This window comes from Triturus cristatus, chromosome 11 (genome assembly GCF_964204655.1).
Source record: "Triturus cristatus chromosome 11, aTriCri1.1, whole genome shotgun sequence".
Lineage (NCBI taxonomy): Eukaryota > Metazoa > Chordata > Amphibia > Caudata > Salamandridae > Triturus > Triturus cristatus.
This window is the reverse complement of record NC_140594.1, coordinates 626,480,001-626,500,185: the sequence shown is the minus strand read 5'-3', so window position 1 is coordinate 626,500,185 and position 20,185 is coordinate 626,480,001. Positions and strand designations below refer to the sequence as shown.

At 48.0% G+C, this 20,185-nt stretch overlaps 1 protein-coding gene across 1 annotated transcript in view; it reads left to right on the top strand.

Annotated features, from left to right (window-relative positions):
* KAT6A (lysine acetyltransferase 6A) overlaps window positions 1-20,185 on the top strand; it is a 1,365,605-nt gene that overhangs the window by 849,258 nt on the left and 496,162 nt on the right. The gene's annotated exons all lie outside the window — the stretch shown is intronic.

The following is a 20,185-nucleotide window of genomic DNA, read 5'->3' as shown; positions in this document are numbered from 1 at the left end:
CTTGGCAAGTTCGTCGCAACTTTTACGTCACTGGACAAGGCCCAGTCCAGTATCAAACGGGTCTTTCAGACTCGTTTTTCCCAAGGGGACCGGTCATGGTAGGGGCCACTCGACCGGCCGTGGCGGACAGCATAACTCCAACAGGGGTCAAGGCTCTGGGCGGGAGCAATACAACTCCATCGCCCCGTATACAGATTTCTACCCCACCTGAGGACAGCATTTCAGAGGAGGCGGAGGTTTTAAAAACAACGCTGGCGGCAATTCCAACGGTAAGTGTTTTGTCTGCAGCGCAGCTGCGTATTGGAGGTCGCCTGGCTTCCTTCCAAGGGGCTTGAGCGGCTTTAACGTCAGACGCTTGGGTCTTACAGACCGTCCAGGGGTTTCACATCGAGTTTTAAGATCTCCCTCAACAGCACAGGCCCCCGCTCCACAAAGGAGCTATTTGTCGCTCAACTCTGCATCCCAACGGTTTTCTGAGCAATCTTTTCCTGGTGGACAACCCCAAGGCGGGCGTCGTCTGATAATCAACCTCAAATAGTTCAACGGGTGGTTGGTTTACCGGCACTTCAAGATGGAGGGGATCCATCTGCTCCGGGATGTTCTACTTCCGAACTGCTGGTTAGTCCGCCTGGATCTCAAGGATGCCTATCTGGTTGTTCCTATCCATCCACCTCACCGGTGGTTCCTGCAATTCCGTTGGCGGGACCAGATCTTCGAGTTTACTGCACTTCCGTTCGGGCTCGCATCGGTCCCCTGGTGTTTCACGAAGGTGCTTGACCCGGCGGTGGAATTCCTGCGGAGTCCGGGCATCCGGATGATCGTCTACCTCGACGATGTGTTGCTCATGGCGCGGTGCCTCAAAATGTTGACCCGACAGTTGCAGTAGACAATATCTCTCTTGCAGGGGCTGGGCTTCGTTATCAACAAAGGAAAGTCGCCCCTTTCCCCAACACAAAGTCTGGTTTTTCTCGGTTTCATCATAGACTCAGTTCAAGCTACCTTAAGCCTCCCGTCGCGGAAGATGGCCAAAATTCAGCACGATTTGAGACAGACCATCTCCAAGACCCATACTTCTCTCTGTCAGATTGCCCGGATGGTGGGACTTCTCTCTTCGTCCATCCAGGCAATCATTACGGGGCCACTGCACTACCGAGCGCTGCAGCGCCTGAAAGCTCACCATCTTTGGCACGGTCTCTCTTATGAACAAATGGTGCCCCTCTCGTCTGAAGTAAAAGAGGAAATGTCTTGGTGGCTGACACACATGGAAGCCTGGAACAGCTGAGCGATCTTCGGTTCCGTTCCAGATTTGGTCATAGAATCCGACGCCAGCAGGGCGGGGTGGGGAGCTCGTTGTGGGGACTTCTCCACTGGCGGCGCTTGGTCATTAGACGAGCAAGCCCTACACATCAATTGTTTGGAACCTCTGGCGGAGTCTTTTGCCATCCGTTGTTGGACCAAAGACCGAATGAGTTTGTGTGTCCTGCTCAAGATGGACAATGTTTCAGCGGTCCGTTATGTCAACCACCTGGGAGGCTCGCGCTCTGGCGAACTTGGCGGAAGAGTTTTGGGATTATTGTCTTTCCCACCATATCTCTGTGACAGCGGAGTATCTTCCGGGACATGCCAACCAAGTCGCAGACTGGCACTCCTGTCACCTGAGGGACTCCAGTCAATGGAAGCTGGACGTTCCCATTGTTCAACTGGTTACTCAACCTTTGGGGTCTTTTCTTAGTGGACCTCTTTGCCTCCCGTCTGGATCATCAAGTACCACAGTTCTTCAGCTGGTGGCCGGATCCGTTTGCGGAGGCAACAGATGCTTTCCTCCAGAAGTGGACGTCGGCGATGGGGTATGCGTTACCACCGCTCCCGATGATTGTGCGGGTGGCAGCCCAGATCCGTCGCCAGGTGGCGGACGTAGTAATGTTGACGCCGTATTGGAGATCTCAAGTTTGGTTTCCAGTTCTTCTGGAACTTTCCTGGGATTCTCCAATCCTACTCCCCCACTTTCCTCATCTCCTCCTGGATCCAAGCGTAGTGCATCCATCAATTGATCCTTCAAGGGTCTCTCCGCCTCGAGGCATAGCGGCTTTCAGGCGATGCTGGTCGCTCCCAGGCCTTATGCGATCGGCTGAGGTCGTCTTGTCAAAAGCTTGGGCGGATAGTACCTCAAAGCGCTATCGCTCCGCCTGGTTTAAATTGATGCGTTGGTATCTTTGGGGTTTGGATCCCATGGTCGCAGGCGTTGTTCCCGTTTTAAATTATCTGGCAGAGTAGGCAGCAGACGGCCTGGCTTATCGTTCCATTAATGCGGTGCGCTCCGCAATTTCAGCAGCGCACTGTCCGGTGGAAGGGACCCCGATCGGGGAGCATCCTTTTGTTTGCAGGCTCTTAAGAGGCATTCACCTGTCTTTGCCACCGGAACCGCGTTACTCCGTCTTATGGGATGTTAATCTGGTACTAAATCTCTTCCTGTCTTGGCAGGCAAATAGGTATCTTTCTTTAAAGGAGCTTTAGGCTAAGATAGCTATGCTCCTGTGTTTGGTCTCTTGCCGGAGAGTTTCGGTCGTTCGCGCACTGGACATCTCTGCGTGGGTTTTCTCCCCAGAGGTGCTAACTTTCACGGTAGGTCGCCGTACCAAATCTTTGTCACAGACTATTTCGTATCCAGCCTTTTCGGATACCCCTAAACTGTGTGTTGTGCGTTGCATGAAGGCTTATGAGTTTTAAGAAAAACAAGGGTACCCCAATACGTGAACCTGGGGTGAAATATGCGGCAAAAAAACAATGGTTCGGGTGTTGCCAAAAGGTCCAATAATTAAGTGATCCTAAGGAGAGCACTTATGATTAGAGAGTTGAAGATTAATTACTTTAAAGGAGCAAAAAAAATAATGTACATAGGGACATAAGTCAGTTCATGTGAAACATTTATTTCCACAACAATAGAATTCAGGTGCTCACATAATAAGTGAAAGAGGCGTGACGTGCAGAGTGATGGTAAAGTTTAAAATAACGGTATAGCATTGACAACAATAGTGTAAAACTCCTCAAGCAACTATATAGAATAGGAAGAGCAATTGAGGGCTTCACCCAGATTAATTCGCTGAAGGTACGAGCGTGAGAATATCACGTGTGAGTAAACTTGAAGGGCAGGGTCAGCTGTATAAGTAGCGAATTAATCTGGGTGAACTCGTCTACCCTCAGCTATTTTCTGAAGCCCTCAATTGCTCTTCCTTGCGCTACGAATAATTGCATCAATTCAGCTTGCTCACCCGTTATATGTCCTGATGATGATCTCGAACAGTTGAGATCGAAACGCCGTTGACCCTTTAAAACAAAAAACTCTTCCTATTCTATATAGTTGCTTGAGGAGTTTTACACTATTGTTGTCAATGCGATGCCGTTATTTTAAACTTAACCATCACTTTGCACGTCACGCCTCTTTCACTTATTGTGTGAGCACCTGAATTCTATTGTGGAAATAAATGTTTCACATGAACTGACTTATGTCCCTATGTACATTATTATTATTTTTTGCTCCTTTAAAGTAATTAATCTTCAACAATCTAATCATAAGTGCTCTCCTTAGGATCACTTTATTATTGGACCTTTTGGCCACACCCAAACCATTGTTTTTTTTACAGCATGAAGGCTTATGAGGATATGACTCAGGAATTCCGCCCTCCGGGCGAACATCAACTTCTTATTGCCCTGAGAAAGCCGCATAAAGCTGTCTCCTCACCTACTATAGCCAGGTGGGTGCGGTGGGTCATGCAAGAGGCGGGCATTGATACAAAGCAATTTGGCGCCCACTCTGCTAGAGGGGCAATGGCATCAAAAGCTTTTTCGCTAGGGGCATGTTTAGAGGACTTAATGAGGGCGGCGGATTCGTCCTCCGATTCAACTTTTAAGCGGTTTTATTTTAAACCGGTGGTGGATGTGGCTCGTTTGGTGGCAAGTAAGCTTTGAACTAGCATAATCAGAGCCTCCGGTCCTGACATAGAATCGAAATTTGCCTAGCTATGTAACAGTAAGTTTCAATTCTTTTAAGGACATGGAGGCGAGGATTATCCCGCCCGCAGCACTGGCGAGCGCGATCCCACCCGTATGTTTGTAAGTAATCCTTTTTTCGTTGAAGGTTTTGGATTGTAAATTATAGACTTGCTGTCATGTTTCTCTCAGTGGAACTGTTTCTAGCAAGCGTTGGCTTAGGTTTCTGATGCGTCTTTTATTTTTGCAGGAAATACTGGCGCGAAGCAGGACCAATGAACATGTTGCGTGACTGACGCGATGAAAGAGGAGGAACAGTGGAGATGGAGCGTCTTCCTAGCCTTCATGGACACTGTAGAATGACTCCTCGCATACTGCGCCCTATGTACTCATGGCTCCTGTAGTTGTATGTTCAAAAGAAAACGGTTGTTTGCTTTTCTGGCTGCTGGGAATTTTGTATAGAAAATAAAGGTGAAGAAAGAAAAGCATAATCCTCGCCTCCGTGTCCTTAATAGAATTGAAACTTACCGTTACATAGCTAGGCAATTTTCGATTCATTCACACATGCAGAGCATTCTCCACATTCCTCGAACATTAGAAGTGTTCTCCATTTCTATGTAGATAAAACTAAAGACCTTAAAACATCATATCTGCTATTTCGAAAGTATGGCTGTGTTAGACAAGGCCTACCATCCTCTAAACCATCCACTGCTAGATGGATAGTTGCTTGCAGGCCATGTCAGACAAGGCTTACCATCTTCTAAAACCATCCACTGCTAGATGGATAGCTGCTAGCATTACCACTTGTTATCCGTTAGTAGGCAAACCCCTTCCAGGGAAACCAAAAGCGCACACTACTAGAACAGCAGCTGCCACAGCATGGATTAGAAACATGTTATTGCTAATACTGTGAGGCAGCAGCTGGAAATGTATTGCCCCTTTGCTAGATGCTACTGCCAAGATTCAGATACTCAAGCAGGTGTTTGGATAGGGGAAGAAACACTTGAAAACTCATTCTAGTGAAAAATGTCTGTGCTACCAAGGAGTTTTCACCCTAGATTCAGATACTATGTTCTTTAGCTGCCCAGCAGCAGCTTTTCTATAATCCTAATTAGCTCGGATCATAGGATCAAGCATTTTTTTTTTTTTTTGGTTAACTCTTTTTATTAGAAAAACAAAGAAAACGCTCCTCATTACAGCAGGTAGTACAGTAGATCTCAGAATCCCGAGGTGATGTACATTACATTGAGTATCCTTAAGTCCTGGGTTGCCAATCATTTCGTATTGCACATTTCCCTTTACAACTGCGGCAATTGTACTGTGGGAGGGATACATATTTTGCCCGTTTATGCATTCCATGATGCCCACTTCTGATCCCATTTTTTCGGGCATCCTCTGTTTTTAGGTCTCGGCTGAGCCAGCGCATGTGCAGTCTCAAGCGAGACATTTAGTAAGCGGGTTTTGAAAGTGCTACCCAGAGGCAGCCGGCCACCAGCTTGCTGTTACGCGCACAAGCGCGCGCAACCGCCAGCTTTCAAGGCGCCATCTGGACCCTGATTACTTTCACTTTTTCCGCTTGCGTGTTTGCCGTCGCGAGGGGCGCGCGCACCCCTGCTTTCACTTTTGCCGTCTTGTTAAGGTTGGTTTACCTGAAATTACCACAAACATTGCCTGCAGCAAACAAATGCATTGAACTTTTTATTGCTTTATTAACTTAATTATGAAGGAGTGGAGTATCTTCACGTGAGCTGTTCAAGGGTTATTCAGGAAGCACATATCTTATGTCGTCCCCATGCAAAGTCTGATAACGGCGGTCCAGCCAATAGGCGTTTGATAGACTGGCTTAGACTTCTTTGGAATCTTGTTGTGATTATCCTATACGCAGACGGCGTGATTGCCATTTTATGTGCTATGCCAGCCTAAGGGATCCCCCCCGTCTGCCCTTGTGTTGCATAATATAAACTGAATCAATTCACCTCTTTATTACAGTAAAAGGAACGGACATATGTTTGTGTAACCATCACAGGTGGGGTGCAGCATGTCGTGTTCTGGTCACTGGAAGTCCATGTTGCTAAATGTAGAGTGGACGCACATTGGAACCTTAACATTAGTCTAATGTAGCTGTGGAATGGGAAGCGTGATCACATACAGTTTACCGGATCCCTGTTGCGAACATCCATATTTTGGACTGTTTGTATACGTCAAAGTCCTATTTTATTGACGCGAAGCCCATAGCCTCAGCGCATTCCCCTCTGACGTGTCTGCCTGAAAGAGCCGTGCTCGGATGTGCGTAAGTGTGGCTTAGGAAGTACGGCTTAGCCTATTTCTACCCCTAAACGTCGTTTGGCTTGACCTCAGTCTTGTGTGAGAGTGACATAACAGGCTTGTCCTGCTGGAGAATTTCTAGCAGCCATCCTTGCCCAAAAGGCTCCGTTAAGGAACTCCTCCCCGGCACCTTAATAAACTGAAACATGGAGATAGCAAAAGCCTAACTGATTTTCTAGTCTGTACAAATGTTAATCTTTATTTCCTGTCGCGCGGTTGTATTTCCTGAAATGAAAGCGTGTGCTTTTAAGTTTCTTGTATGTAACCGCTTCCATTGTTTAACAAGCATTGGCATAGCAATAGGTCTTGCTTTTGGGACCTTATAAGTGTTTAGCCATGCAACAGTTGTTGTTGCACAAAGGATATTGTGCTGCATAACTAAACACTTATAAGGTCCTAAAAGCGAGACCTATTGGCTATGCCAATGCTTGTTGAAGACCTATTTTTCCTCTAGCATGGATCTATCCTTGTCCGTTTTACCACTTCCCCATTGATGGTATGTCCCCTGCTCCCCGTTTGTGAGCCATACTACGTTTGGCTAGTGTCAACCCCAAGGAGACCCAGGATTGGTCAGTGTGGGTTAAATAAGTAGCCTCCCATACATTAAGTATGCAGAGCTGCGGGGAAAGGGTGATTTCACCTCCCGCACCTCCTCCAGTTTAGACGTGGCTCCCGCTTAGAATGGTTTGATAGCGGGGCAGTCCCAAAGCGTGTGAAAGAACATTCTGTATCTGTTCTCTTCCCCATTTTGACCAGGGTTCACGCTGAGATGTATGCTCTGTGCAGGATTTGAAGTTGAATCAGTTTCAGTCTTGTGGGGATGGCTACTTCATGTGGGGAGACGTGCCTTGCCAATCCTCATCCTCTAGGTCTCCCACGTCTGCTTCCCATTGCTGTCTAAGGCTTATGAGTGGGTCAGATTGGTTATTGATCCGTTTCCAATAGGTTAAGGATGTAGATTTCTGGGTCATGGGATCCATTTGTAACCTATCTTCTAGTGGAGACGCCTCCGGGAGAGCTTCCCCGCCGGGGGATTAGCAGCTTTAAGGGCATGACTAATTTGTAACTACCTAAAGGTTTCGGAGTTTTCCAGTTGATGTTCCTCCTGCAGTTTAGCAAATGAGATCAACCCATCCCTTTCCACAGATCTCCCACTGATAAGATGCTGATTATGTCCCACCTATCAAATCCAAAGATCAAGCAGTTATGACGATCATTGAAGGTGCTATGATGCAGAAAAAGTTACCTAATTGTCATATTTCTCAATCGTCGAAATCTTCATTGAAGTCATAAACGACATGCTGCCTCCTCAGATGGGAAGGGTTGGGCTTTGGAAGACAACTATAACATTTTAGCTGTTAAAAAGAAGTGACTCTTTCAGGTAGCAGTGCTTCATGGGAAGGGGAAGCTTCTGAAATCTTAAAGGGCCATGATACTTTTTCGACAGCTTTTACTTCTTCTGGGTTTTTTTTGTTTTAAATTGTGCCCCTCATTATTTTGACACAGCTTTTAGGATAAAAAAAATGTATTTGGGGTGTGAATCCCTCAGGATATGCGCTGGCAAAAATCTTAATTCTCCTCCTTTGTGTCTCAAGAGTAACATAACGTGTATTTGTAAACCGCACATTCACCCAGAATTTTATGTCGGTGCTGAATAACAGATGTGTATTTTTTCCCAACTTAATGGTACTCATTTTATCGATTTCAGAAGGATGAAAGGCTAAGTGGGCCCGTCTGGGTTTGAACCTGTCACCATGAGGTTGAAGACAGGCCCCTACAGTGAATACATTAGTCCCTACGCCACCAGTTATTTATTGTCTATTTGTAAAGCAGTCTAATCGCCTGTGAGGGTATTCAGGTGCTTCGCAGGTGGGTTTGGGGCTTACTCCAGTATTGGAACTTTCATAGATTGGAACTTTCATGGATTTCCATGCTTGAATCATTCCGTGTCGTCGAGATGGGAGTCCCCGGTATATATTAAAAAAACGGTAATACAAATCATTACAAATAGAAACTAGGCCTAGGCCCATTCTAGTTTTGAAACATATCCGCCTCATTTTGTAAGAGAGACCAAACAAAATCAACAACCAATCAGTGAAGCCTCACCCTCTAGAGCCCTTCTGAGAGAACCTCAGACCATCAGATTTTCTACCGCACGTTTGCTAGGGAGTCTCCACTGAGCTCTGCTCTGTTTTTTCCTTGTTACCTTTATTCCTAGAGTTTTTTCAACTGCTTTCTAAAACAGCTTCTTCAACAGCTTCTTCAGTTTCGTGTCAACATAACTGAGAAGGAGAAAAAAGGCCTTTTTAGAGCTTGTGCCACCTGCTCTAAAAAAGGCTTTACGTGGATGACCCTCACAAGGACTGCATCTATTGCCTCTATCCAGATCACAAGGCTAAAGATTGCAAGGTTTGCTGTACTTATTCCACCAAAACCTAGAGAGACCTTGAGGGACGTCTCCTGATCTGACTCCAAAAGCTAAAGTCCAGGAGGGATCCAATATCCAGTGACTAGAGTGATGAGGTCTCATCAGCTTCATCTTCCAGGAGATCTCTGAAAAGGTCGAGATCTGACCCCTCTTCTTCTGAAGACCATCCTGGAAAAGCCTCTAAAAAGACCTCTCATAGGTCTGACAGGTAAAGTCCAAGCAAATCTCGTCACTGAGGTGTAAAGGATAGGGAAGGACTTTCTACAGGAGAGTCTACAGTGAGGAAGTTGAGTTCTGTTCCTCCATCTTCTCCTCCTGACAGAAGAAAATATTTAAAAAAGCCCAACTCTGTACCTTCTGAGGGAAAACATGCTAAGAAAATTCCACCGGTGACGATGTTGTCAACGACACCGCCGGTGAAGAAACTACCATCGTCTTCGTTGACGTGCAGCGAAATGGTTCAGTCTCCTCAGTCTTCTTTTACTCTGGTGACAGGACCAATGACGACGGATTTGGGGTCAACAGTGACGGGGAAGTTATCATCGACGATGCCGACGACGAGAGTGACAGCGGGCGTGGCGACGGCGTCGACAGAGATTACGATGGTATCAGCGACGGTACCAACAATGACAACAACTACATTGTCAACTACACCGTTGACGACCTCGTCGACGGGACAAATTTCTGAAGTAATCATCAGAAAACGTCACATTACTCCCGAGCTCACTTTCCCCAGCAAAGTGACATCTCTGCTGCCTACTCAACTCTTAGATGAGGAGGATTTGGAGGATGAAGGGCCATATGGATACGCACATAGCCCTTCTGAACTGCACGTTAAGTGCCAAGACCTAGATTCGGAGGATGGTTATGGGAAAGAACAGGAATATGATCATCCCCAGGACTATGACGGAAGTTACAAGGAGGAGATGGTTTGTATGCCATCCTTCTTGATTTCTGACTTACAACTCATGCTCTCAGACTATAAAAAGAGATTTCCAGCTCCATCTCGGGCTCAAGAACAGGTTTCCGCTCCCGCTGTTCCACCTGCACAGCCTTCCACCCCTCGGCTGCCACCACCACCACTACAATTGATTGTGGATCCACCACTGACGACTCCACTTATCCAGGATGATACCTCGGATGACGACCAGGAAAATGCAGTTCTCCCAGATCCAGACAGGGAATGGGATAAATATATTATTCCTACTCCTGCTTCACCTTCACCGGTGCCAGTAGATTCTCCACCTGGGGACATAGGTGGCTTCCATAACTTGTTGGAGAGGGCAGCTAAAAGGATCGAACTACCTATGCCATCGGTACAGTCCAAGTGCTTCTTGTACGATTTCAAAGAGCCCTTTAAAAAGTCAGTGAGATCAATTCCTATCCTTGGTCATGTTTGCGAAGAGGGGCTCAAAGCTATGAAAACCCCCAGCTACAGTGGTCCCAGTGCTTCCTCGTTTAGAGAAAAAATATAAAGCCCCGGAGGATAGCCCTTCCTGCCTGGTGAGTCAGCCAAAACCGAACTCAGATATATCTCAGGAGGCACAGAGGAAATCAAAAAATCCAGCGGCGCCTCTAACAACACCTCCAGAGAAGGAAGGCAGATGCTTGGACAATGTTGGCAAAAGGTTTTCATCGATGTCAAGCTTACTTGTCAAAGCAGCTAATGCTTTAGCCATCTTGGGGCGCTATGACCCCCAGATGTGGTGTGACCTCTCTCCCTACCTAGACCAGCTCCCTGAGGACAGCAAGGCCGAAGCGAAAAATATTCTCCAGGAAGGAGAAAGGGCCTTCTCGGAGGTGATTGGTTGCACAATGGACACTGCAGCAACTGTATTCTGTTCCCTTGCTGGAGCGGCAGTCCTTCGTCACCAGGGATGGCTTAGAGTGACCTCGTTTAGACCTGAGGTTCAGAACAGGATTTTGGATCTTCCTTTTGATGGAGAAGCGCTCTTTGGTAAGCACATAGATGATGCGCTTCAGGACATTAAGAAAGATACGGACACAGCGAGATCATTAGGGACGCTTCAATACCGCAAGGTCTCTTTTCGTGGTGCAAGAGGCAGAGGTTTTCCCTCATACAGAGGAGGTTAACAGCAATACTGGTACTCCTCGTATACGACTGCCTCACAATCTTACCGCCCGCAGTATAATCAGCGGCAGGGGCAGTCCTGGTCATATTCAAGGTCGTCAAACAGAGGAAGAGCAGGACGCCAGGGGAAGGAGTCCTCTAAGCGTCAATAGCGGCCTGCTGGGTCTGTCTGTTCTTCCTCGTCATTTAACACCTGTGGGGAGCAGGATATCACATTACTTCCAAGAGTGGCAACAGATAACATTGGATCGTTGGGTTCTCAATATAGTTCAATTCGGCCGCACGTTGGAGTTTGTTTATCCTTTTCCAACCAAGCCCCCTTGCGCCAATGTAACAAAACATCTTCGTCTCCTGCCCTTAGAGGTCCAACAGATGCTGCAGAAGTGGCGATAGAACCGGTCCCTATCTCACAAAGAGGAGAAGGTTTCTACTCCTGGTTCTTTCTAGTTCGAAAGACTGTAGAAAAGTGGTGCCCTATTCTAGATCTGAGGGAGCTCAACACCTATCTCTTCAAACAGTTGTTTGGAATGGTCTCCTTGCAGGACATACTTCGACTTTTAAATTCAGGAGATTTCATGGCCACTTTGGACCTAGAGGATGCATATTTTCATGTTCCCATCCATCCATCCCACGGGAAGTTTCTTCGCTTTACAGTGGCCAAGAGCCACTTTCAATTCAGGGTCCTCCCCTTCGGCCTCAGATCGGCACCAAGGATCTTTACAAAGATACTGGCTCCAGTAGCGGCTTTTCTAAGAAAACAACAGCACCAGGTTTTCCCTTACCTAGATGACTGCTTGCTAAAGGCTCCTACCAAGACTGCAGCCGAGAGATCAGTGACAGCTTGTACAAAGTTGATCAAAAGTCTGGGTCTTACCCTCAACAGAGAAAAGTCAAATTTGTGCCCTTCCAAGAGCGCCAAATTGCTGGGAGCCATATTGGACACATCCCTCAACAAGGCTTTTCTGTCAGGGGAAAGACAAGCCAAACTGATGTTGATGGCCCATCTACTTCAAAAGAGGTTACTTTCAGTTTGCCTCTACAAGTCCCTTCTGGGATCCATTTCGTCCTGCATACCTCTAATTCCTCACTGCAGGTTACAGATGCGTCGTCTTCAGGATCAACTGGACTTACAGTGGCGCCAAGGAGAAGGGCCTTTCGAGGACATGATCACTATCACTCTGCGTATGAAAGAAGCCGCTTCATGGTCATGAGGAGAACGTTTCCCAGGGTCTCTCCTTCATGGTCACACCAGCTCCTCAGATTATTACGACAGATGCGTCTCTGGAGGGCTGGGGAGTGGTCTTGCAAGACCTCCAGATAAGTGTTCGATGGCTACACCACCATCGTCTGTTGCACATCTTTCTGCTGGAACTCATAGCAATTCGCCTAGCCCTCCAGGCTTTCTTCCCAAGAAAAAAGGATTTGTCAGTTCTATTAAGAACAGACAATACTAAAGCCATGCATTATATCAACAAGCAGGGTGGCACAAGATCTTGTCTGCTGTCGAGGGAAGCTCAAGCTGTCTGGGGATGTGCGATCCTGCATGGAGTCTCACTAAAAGTGGAGCATCTCCCAGGGAATCTCAGCGACACAGCGGACACACTAAGCAGATTAAAGTCAGTCAGCCACGAATGGGAATTGGACCAGAGAACTCTGGAGGAGATTTTTCAACTATGTCTCAGACCGGCCATAGATCTCTTTGCTACACTGGAGAACGAGAAATACCGGCTCTACGCAAGCTGGCATCACCATCCGGGATCCTCGCGGAATGCGTTTTTGATGGCATGGTCAGGCGCCTTTGTTTACGCTTTTCCCCCTATTCCCCTGATCCCGAGACAGCTCAGAAAGCTCAAAACGGAACCCTGCAAAATGATCCTAATAGCACCGTCTTGGCCTCGCCAGTACTGGTTCACGGAGCTTCTTCTCCTATCCTTGGAGCATCCGGTTCCTTTGAAACCAATTCCATCACTGCTGACGATGTCACAGGGTCAAGTATTGCATCCGGATCCCTGATCCCTGCAATTATCAGCGTGGCTCCTGAGCACAGAGAGTTTCTCAACTTAAAGTTCTCTGCAGAATGTAGAGACATCCTGTCTCAGGCTCGTGCCCAAAGTACAAACAAAACCTACCGGATGAAATGGAAGAGGTTTTGTCACTGGTGCCCGGAATCAGGAGTTCACCCTTTCTCTTCCTCGGCACATGAAATCCTTCCTTACATTCTTTCCTTGGCTAAGGCGGGCCTGACGCATTCATCTATTAAAGTTAATATCCCAAAAGTTCAGCCCGAAGGTACCTTCTGACTTTCATTTAAATGAACCTGCGATACTTCAAACTGTTTCTCTTATCCTACAACTCCGGCTGAGAGGTCACTTCACTCATTGGGCATTCAGCGTTGCCTGAAGTTCTGTCTTCAGAGAAATAAGGATTTTAGAAAGTCACCTCAGCTCTTTGTGGCTTACAGCGCCCCTCGTAAATGATTTCCCCTTTCCAAACAGGGGATTGCACAGTGGATTTCCAGATCTATCCAATATTGTCATCAAGTGACTGGTAAGCGTCTTGAGGGGAAAGTCCGTGCTCACTCCACGAGGGCGATCTCTTCTTCTGCAGCCCTCTTTGCTCGGGCACCTATCCGGGAGATCTGCAGAGCAGTGACATGGAAGAGTACCCATACCTTGACAAGACGTTACTGCTTGAATTCTTCATCGCGCAGCGACACTGCAGTGGGCCAAGCTGTCCTGAGAAACATCTTTCAATAAGTGGTGAGCTTTCCCTCTCATCTCATCTTCCTTTTCCTTCATACCTTCTTCGCACATTCTTTAATACAATTGATTGCTTCTTGTTATTTCTGTATGCATATATGGGTATTTGATTCATATGCTATATGTTTCCTTTTTCCAATCTTTAATCTTTTGATGCATTATTGATCTCTGTTTAAAGTGATATAGGCAAAGACGTGCTCATGACTGCTTGCTGCTCTGATTCAAGCATGGGAATCTATGAAAGTTCCAATACTAGAGTAAGAAAACAAGTTACTTACCTGTAACTTTAGTTCTCCAGTATTGGAAACTTTCATAGATTCACATGCGACCCACCCTCCTCCCCTGGGAAAGCTCGACTTTCTGTTTCTTTATGGTTATCCTGTGGCACTACAGCTACGAAAATCTGAAGGTCTGAGGTTCTCTCAGGAGGGTTCTAGAGGTTGAGGCTGATCTGATTGGTTGTTGGTTTTGTTTGGTCTCTTTTACAAAATGAGGTGAATATGTTACAAAACTAGAATGGGCTTAGGCCTAGTTTCTATTTGTAATGATTTGTATTACTGTTTTTTTTACATATACCGGGGACTTCCATCTCGACGACGGGGAAGGATTCAAGTATGGGAATCTATGACAGTTTCCAATACTGGAGAACTAAAGTTACAGGTAAGTAACTTGTTTTCTTGTCCCAGTTGAGATTATTCGAAGAGCTAGCACTTCAGCTTCTTGCAGAACTCAAGAAGCGATGAGGAGGTTTTGATGTGATGTGGGAGGTCGTTCCAAATTTTGGAGAAATGTATGAGAGGGTGCGACCTCAAGATATATTTTTGTATATGCAGAGCCATGTGATAGTGAGAGTCTGGCTGAGCAGGGGTACTTGGGAGGTTAAGGATGAGTATGCAGCTGTCGAGGTAGGTGAGTGCCTATGTTGCGTAACACTTTGTGAATGAGTTTGTGTATGGGGAGCTAATGAAGCTCCTTGAGATGTGGGGTGATAAGGGTGAGGCGGGGTAGGTTGAGTATTAGTATTGCGGTGGTGTTTTAGATAGTTTAGAGCATGTTCATGAGTTTTGTGATTCCTGCATAGAGTGCATTGCTGTAGTCAAGTCTTCTGGTTGTCAGAGCCTGTGCGACTGTTTTCCTGGTAGCCACTTGAAGATTTTTTTGCATCATCCTCAGGATGTGGAAAATGGTGGAGGTCATCTCGTTTACCTGGGCTGTCATGTGAAACTTGTCGTCTAGGACTATTCCTGGCAGTCTCTGTGCTGTGACTGGGTCTGAAGCCTGATTGCATGGGGTCAGGGAGTTGATGTGCATCGAGATAGTGTGAGCGTTGCTTGTTGATGGGTTTCTTCATGACTTTGGCTGCATTGTGTAGTAGGAAGATTGGTCTGTAGTTTGCCAGTTTGATGGGGTCTGCCGCTGTAGGTTTTTTATTTTTTTAGTTTTAGAAGTGCTTTGACTGCTTTGTGTTTCCAGGCCACCAGGAAGGTCGCTGTGGTTATGGAGGTTTTCAGGATGCGGGTGAGTCCTTCACTGATTGGGGAGGTGCCCATGTTGTAGAAGTGGTGGAGCAGAGGTTCTGTGCCTTGAAGTGGATGGTCCCCGTGATGTTGGTTGTCTCTTACATGGTGATTGTTTCCCATGTAACCAGGGTGTTTCAAAGGTAGTTTGTGGGTAGCCAGGAGGTAAAGCTGCCAGGGTTTTTGGTTGAGGGTTGCAATTCTTGCATATGGCTTTGATCTTGTTGTTGAAATATTCTTAGAGGTTATCACATAGTTCTTGCGAGGGGGTGATGCTGCTTGTGATGGAAGCTGGAGTGATGAAGTCTTTGATGATGGCACAGACTTCTGCCAGCTATTGGAGCTATTATGTATGCTGTCTGCTAGGGCCGCCTTCATGGCTTCTATGATCTACTTGTAATAGCATCCAAGTGCTGCTTTGTTCGTGTCATTGTCAGTTTCTTTGTGGTATGTTCTCCATCGTCTGTACAGTTGTGTGCAGTGTTGTTTGGTTGAGCGGAGTTCCCCGGTGTACCCGCTAGCTTACTTTTGTGCTCTTTTTGGTAGCTGTGTTTGCGGGATGCCAGAGAAACAGGGCTTTCTGTGATCCACTCATCAAGCTGTTAGATGTTACTGTTAAGATCGCCAGTGGCGTTGGGCTGGTTCATGCACAGGGGGAGAGACCGGTTAGATTCTGAGATGCTGATCCTACCCTGGCTGGTCGTTGTGGGTATTGTTTGGCAAGGATGTTGATTTTGAAGTGGATAATGGCGTGGTCAGTTCAGGTGAGAGGCGTGCTTATGGCGATTTTCATGCCATTGAAACTATCTAAGTCGGGGTAGAGGGTGTTGGAAACCTAGGTATCGCGTTCTCTGTAATTGTAGTGCAGTTGTCTGTTTCCTTGAAGATTATTAAGACTCCGTCTCCTGGTTTGTTTTGACGGTCCTGTCTTGCAATCTTATATCTCCCTAGGATGGCTGTGCCAATGACTAGTGCCGATTTGACAGTCAGCCACGTTTCAATAATGAAGAGGCAGTGACAGTTTTTTCAAGCAAAAGCTTTATCTGTTTTGTGCGGTGAAGCAGCAGCTTGTGGTTGGGCATCCCAGATTGAGTGCCAGGAAGAACGTACCAGAGTGCCATAGTGGGGTGTGGGAGGGTCGGTATGTGTGGTACTGGGTGCAGTCTAGATGCAAACAGGCTTGCCCTCTGCTGTGTAGCCGCACTGTGGCCACCATTAAGAAGGCACTGGGAGGAACCGAGGGAGTAGGGCTTTGCAAGAGTACAAGAAGGAGCAGAGGCACGGGAAGAAACAGGTAAGGTGGAGGAGGAAGGCAACGCAGGAAGTGGGATGCGTAAAATAGAGCACTGGGAGGAGGTACCAAGAGATGACAAAGAGCTAAAGGTGAAAGAGCAAAAAGGCACAAGGAAAAGGAGCAAATAGGCACAAGGCAAAAGGGCAACATGTGGAAAGGGCAGAGAGTGAAAACGAGCAAAGAGTGAGAGATAAAAGTGCAGAGAGTAAGTGGCAAAAGAGCAAAGAGTGAGAGGCAGAAGAGCAAAGAGTAAAGAGCAAAAAGGCACAAAAGAGCTAAGGGCAAAAGGGGCACAAAGGCAGTGCGGCAAGTGAAGAAGGGTGAAGGCGTCAGAAAGCGAAGAAAGGAAGGGGGTGAAAGGCAGAAGAACAAATAGTGAGAGCCCAAAAGAGTGAAAGGCAGAAAGAGCACGAGGCAAAGCGGTACGAAAGAGTGAGAGTGGGAGACAAGATGGGAGACTCTGGTACCGCGAGAGCATAGACTGGTCGTAAGACTTTCATTCTTCTGAGTAAGACAAAATGAGCACAACTTTTGATGGGATAATATTTGTTTCTATAGTACTTTTATTAAAGCACTTTAATGAAAAGCAGTATTTGAGTTTTGGTGTGTGTAACTGGTTTCATGCTATGCAACATTACTCATGAGATGAAACCAGTTTTGTTTTTGCACCCTTTCCCATTTCATCTCCCAGGTATGTGACTAGTCGGTGGAGAAGTGTGGCTCAATGGTTAGAGCGGCAGACCCTGATGCAGAGGTCTGGCCCGGACCAGGGTTCAATTCCCGCCTCAGTGGGTCTTGGGCTCAATTTCCCCGGACCCGATAATTCTCGCCTCGGTGCCTATTCTAATCATGGGTCGCACTCTGCAACTCTGAGCAATAGCTTGCTTAATCTCCACAACTGCCCCAACAGCGCTAGGATACCTGGCTTCACCTTGGGGGTGCCCAGGAGTGGGCATTTCACAGGGAACGGCCAGGAAGGGTTCCACAGCGGTATGTGCACAGCGCCTGAGAGACCCTTTCGGGGGTGTGCGGAGCGCTATATAAAAGCACTACATTTACATTTTTTTTTCTTGTGCATGACTTCTAGTTTTTTTTCCCTCTGTTCTTCCCTCTGTGACGTGGCATAATCTTACTCTCCTTTATCGATAAAATGTGCCATGAATGTGCACCTACACAGGTGAGACACTAGCACGACCGTAGAAGGGCTTTAACATATGGATTCTGTGCAGCCTTGATAGTATCCAAGCATATAAACCTCCTAAAGTGCCACCTTTAGTTGTTCACATAGTTCAATGAAAGGTCAAAGGGGTTGTCATAACAGAGGACTGTTGCACTTCGTAAGAGTAGGCTTCCAGACTTGGACTAATAACCTTTCCATGCATGCAGCCTGCATAAGACACAAAGTGCAAGTAGGAGCTTTCTTTCGCCCTCATTCCCAGCCTTACACTTTTTTTCATATTGCTTGGTTCTCCTGGCAAACACATACGCAGTTATGCCTCGATAATCTCTTTTCCTTATAGTTTAATGACTACCTTTGGGAAGAGATGACCTAACTATTTTATCTGAAAGAGACAAGTTAGTGATAGATTTCTTACCTTAGAATTACCCCCAGGCATCAGACTGGATCCGGAAAGTTTTCGTCAGCAGTACCCCTGCTCGTCGTAAGGTGGCGTCATGCGGCTCAGCGTCCGTCGTAGGCATCATGATCGCCGGGATGACGTCGCGGCAGCTACTGAGACACCGTCCTCGAGCGCTGACGTCCGTTCTTTATTTTTCCGCACCAGCAAGTGCAGATCCAGAGAGAGCGGTACCCCCAGTCAATTTTTGACTGAGTTTTTGGGGACTTTTGTCTCCGTTCTTTTGAGTCTTTGACTCCTGGTGTATAGGGATACCCAGTTTCAAGTCTTGCAAGGCTTGTTCCCGCACGATGTCGGTGACGGACCCGCGCTGCAAGTGTCTCTACTGCCTGGGGCGCGACCACGATCCTACATCGTGCCCTGACTGCCAGGCAATGGCTCCGAAAACTTTACGGGAGTGGTCCCGAAAGTTGCTTGAGGCCCCGTAGTCTGCTCTGTGCCGTTCGAAGTCCCGGTCCCGTGAGAGGTGGAGGGACCAGTCGCTGAGCCGCCGCCACCATCGTTCGACAAAGTCTTCGCACTAGGGGTCAGGTATGGCAATGCACAATAAGTCGAGGAAGCGATGCCGCTCTTTGCCTAGCCTGTCGAGCGACATGACTGAGGGTGCGGGTGGTGCCACCCCTGCGGCTCTGGCGGAGCCTACGCAGTTGCCGACGGTCTACCCGCCCTTCCCGGGTCCGTTGGCGACTCCGGCCCAGCTGCAGGAATTTCTGTCAGCCATGGCCCGCCTCTTCGTCGCCGGCCCCGGCGTCGTTGGCGGCTACGGCCTCGGCGCTGCGTGAACCCCATGGATCCATGCATGGATCCCAGCCAATGTCGGTTGGCCTCGTACAACCTCCACCGACATCGACGTCTATGGCACTGCCGCCGGCGTCGGCCGGTTTCCCGGCCGATGCCGCTCCCGGCTTCCACCCCTATATGGAGGCGGTGCCGGCCGGTGTCGATAGACATTGATAACGACGGCGATGGGGAATTTCTATCCCTTTCTCCATCCTCCGCCTTCTTTTGAGCCTGCCCAGCAGGTTCCGGAGGACGGGGGGACTTGGACTGGTCTGACGACCCTCTCGCAGCCCAATACGAGTTAGACCCGGACTGGGAAGAGGATTTGGAGGACGCCGGTGAACTGGACTTTTCTCCAGAACCTGGCGCACTGTCTCCTTCTACCGCGGCTACCGAGGAGGGTGGTACTTATTCAGTGGTGTTGCGTAGGGCAGCCGAGGCTCTCCACCTCGAACTGCCTACAGTGGCTGTCAGGGCTAACCTCCTGACAGAAGTTCTAAGGCCGATGGCTTACCTCCTGACAGAAGTTCTAAGGCCAATGGCTTCCTCTGCGAAGCTGCTGTTGCCCTTCAATGACGCACTTTAAGATGTTCTTTTGGGCACCTGGTCCAGGCCCAACATAGGGGCTCCTGTGGATAGGAATGTGGCCCGACACCATCACCCGGCCCCGGGGGACCCCATTTTCCTCTCCCAAAACCCTACTCCTGAGAGCTTGGTTGTCCACGCCTCTGCGTCCCTCAGTGCATTCCCTTCCTCACCTCCGTACAGGGAATCAAAGAAACTGGAGCAGTTTCGGAGGAAGATTTTCTCTTCCGCCAGTTCAGGGTTTCGGTCTGTGAACACCACATGCCTCTTGGGCCGTTATTCCCACTCTGTGTGGGATACGGTGTCGCAGGTGCTGCCTCAGTGTCCGGAGGAGGCCCGGATGGTGCTCTCCCAAGCTATTGCTGAGGGAAGAGATGCAGCCAAGTTCACAATTCGTTGTGGCCTTGACACCGCCGACTCGCTGGGCAGAGTGATTTCCACAATAGTGGCGCTACGCCGTCATACCTGGCCGAGGACGACTGGCTTTTCTGGGGATGTCCAGAACACTCTGATGGACATGCCTTTTGATGGTACTCGCCTTTTTGGCGATAAGGCAGACAGTGCGTTGGAACGTTTTAAGGACTCACGGGGCTACGGCCAAGTCCTTGGGCCTTTCGACCAGGCGCACTCCTTCAGCTTCTGCTTTTTGCTCCTTTCGTGGCCAAGGAAGGGGCGCCCATACACGTTTGTTTCAAAGCCACAGGCCTGCGCAGCATCAGTCTCCCACCAGCCGCGGACCTGAGACCCGCCGAGGTGGGTCACGAGGCCAGCGGGCGGGTCA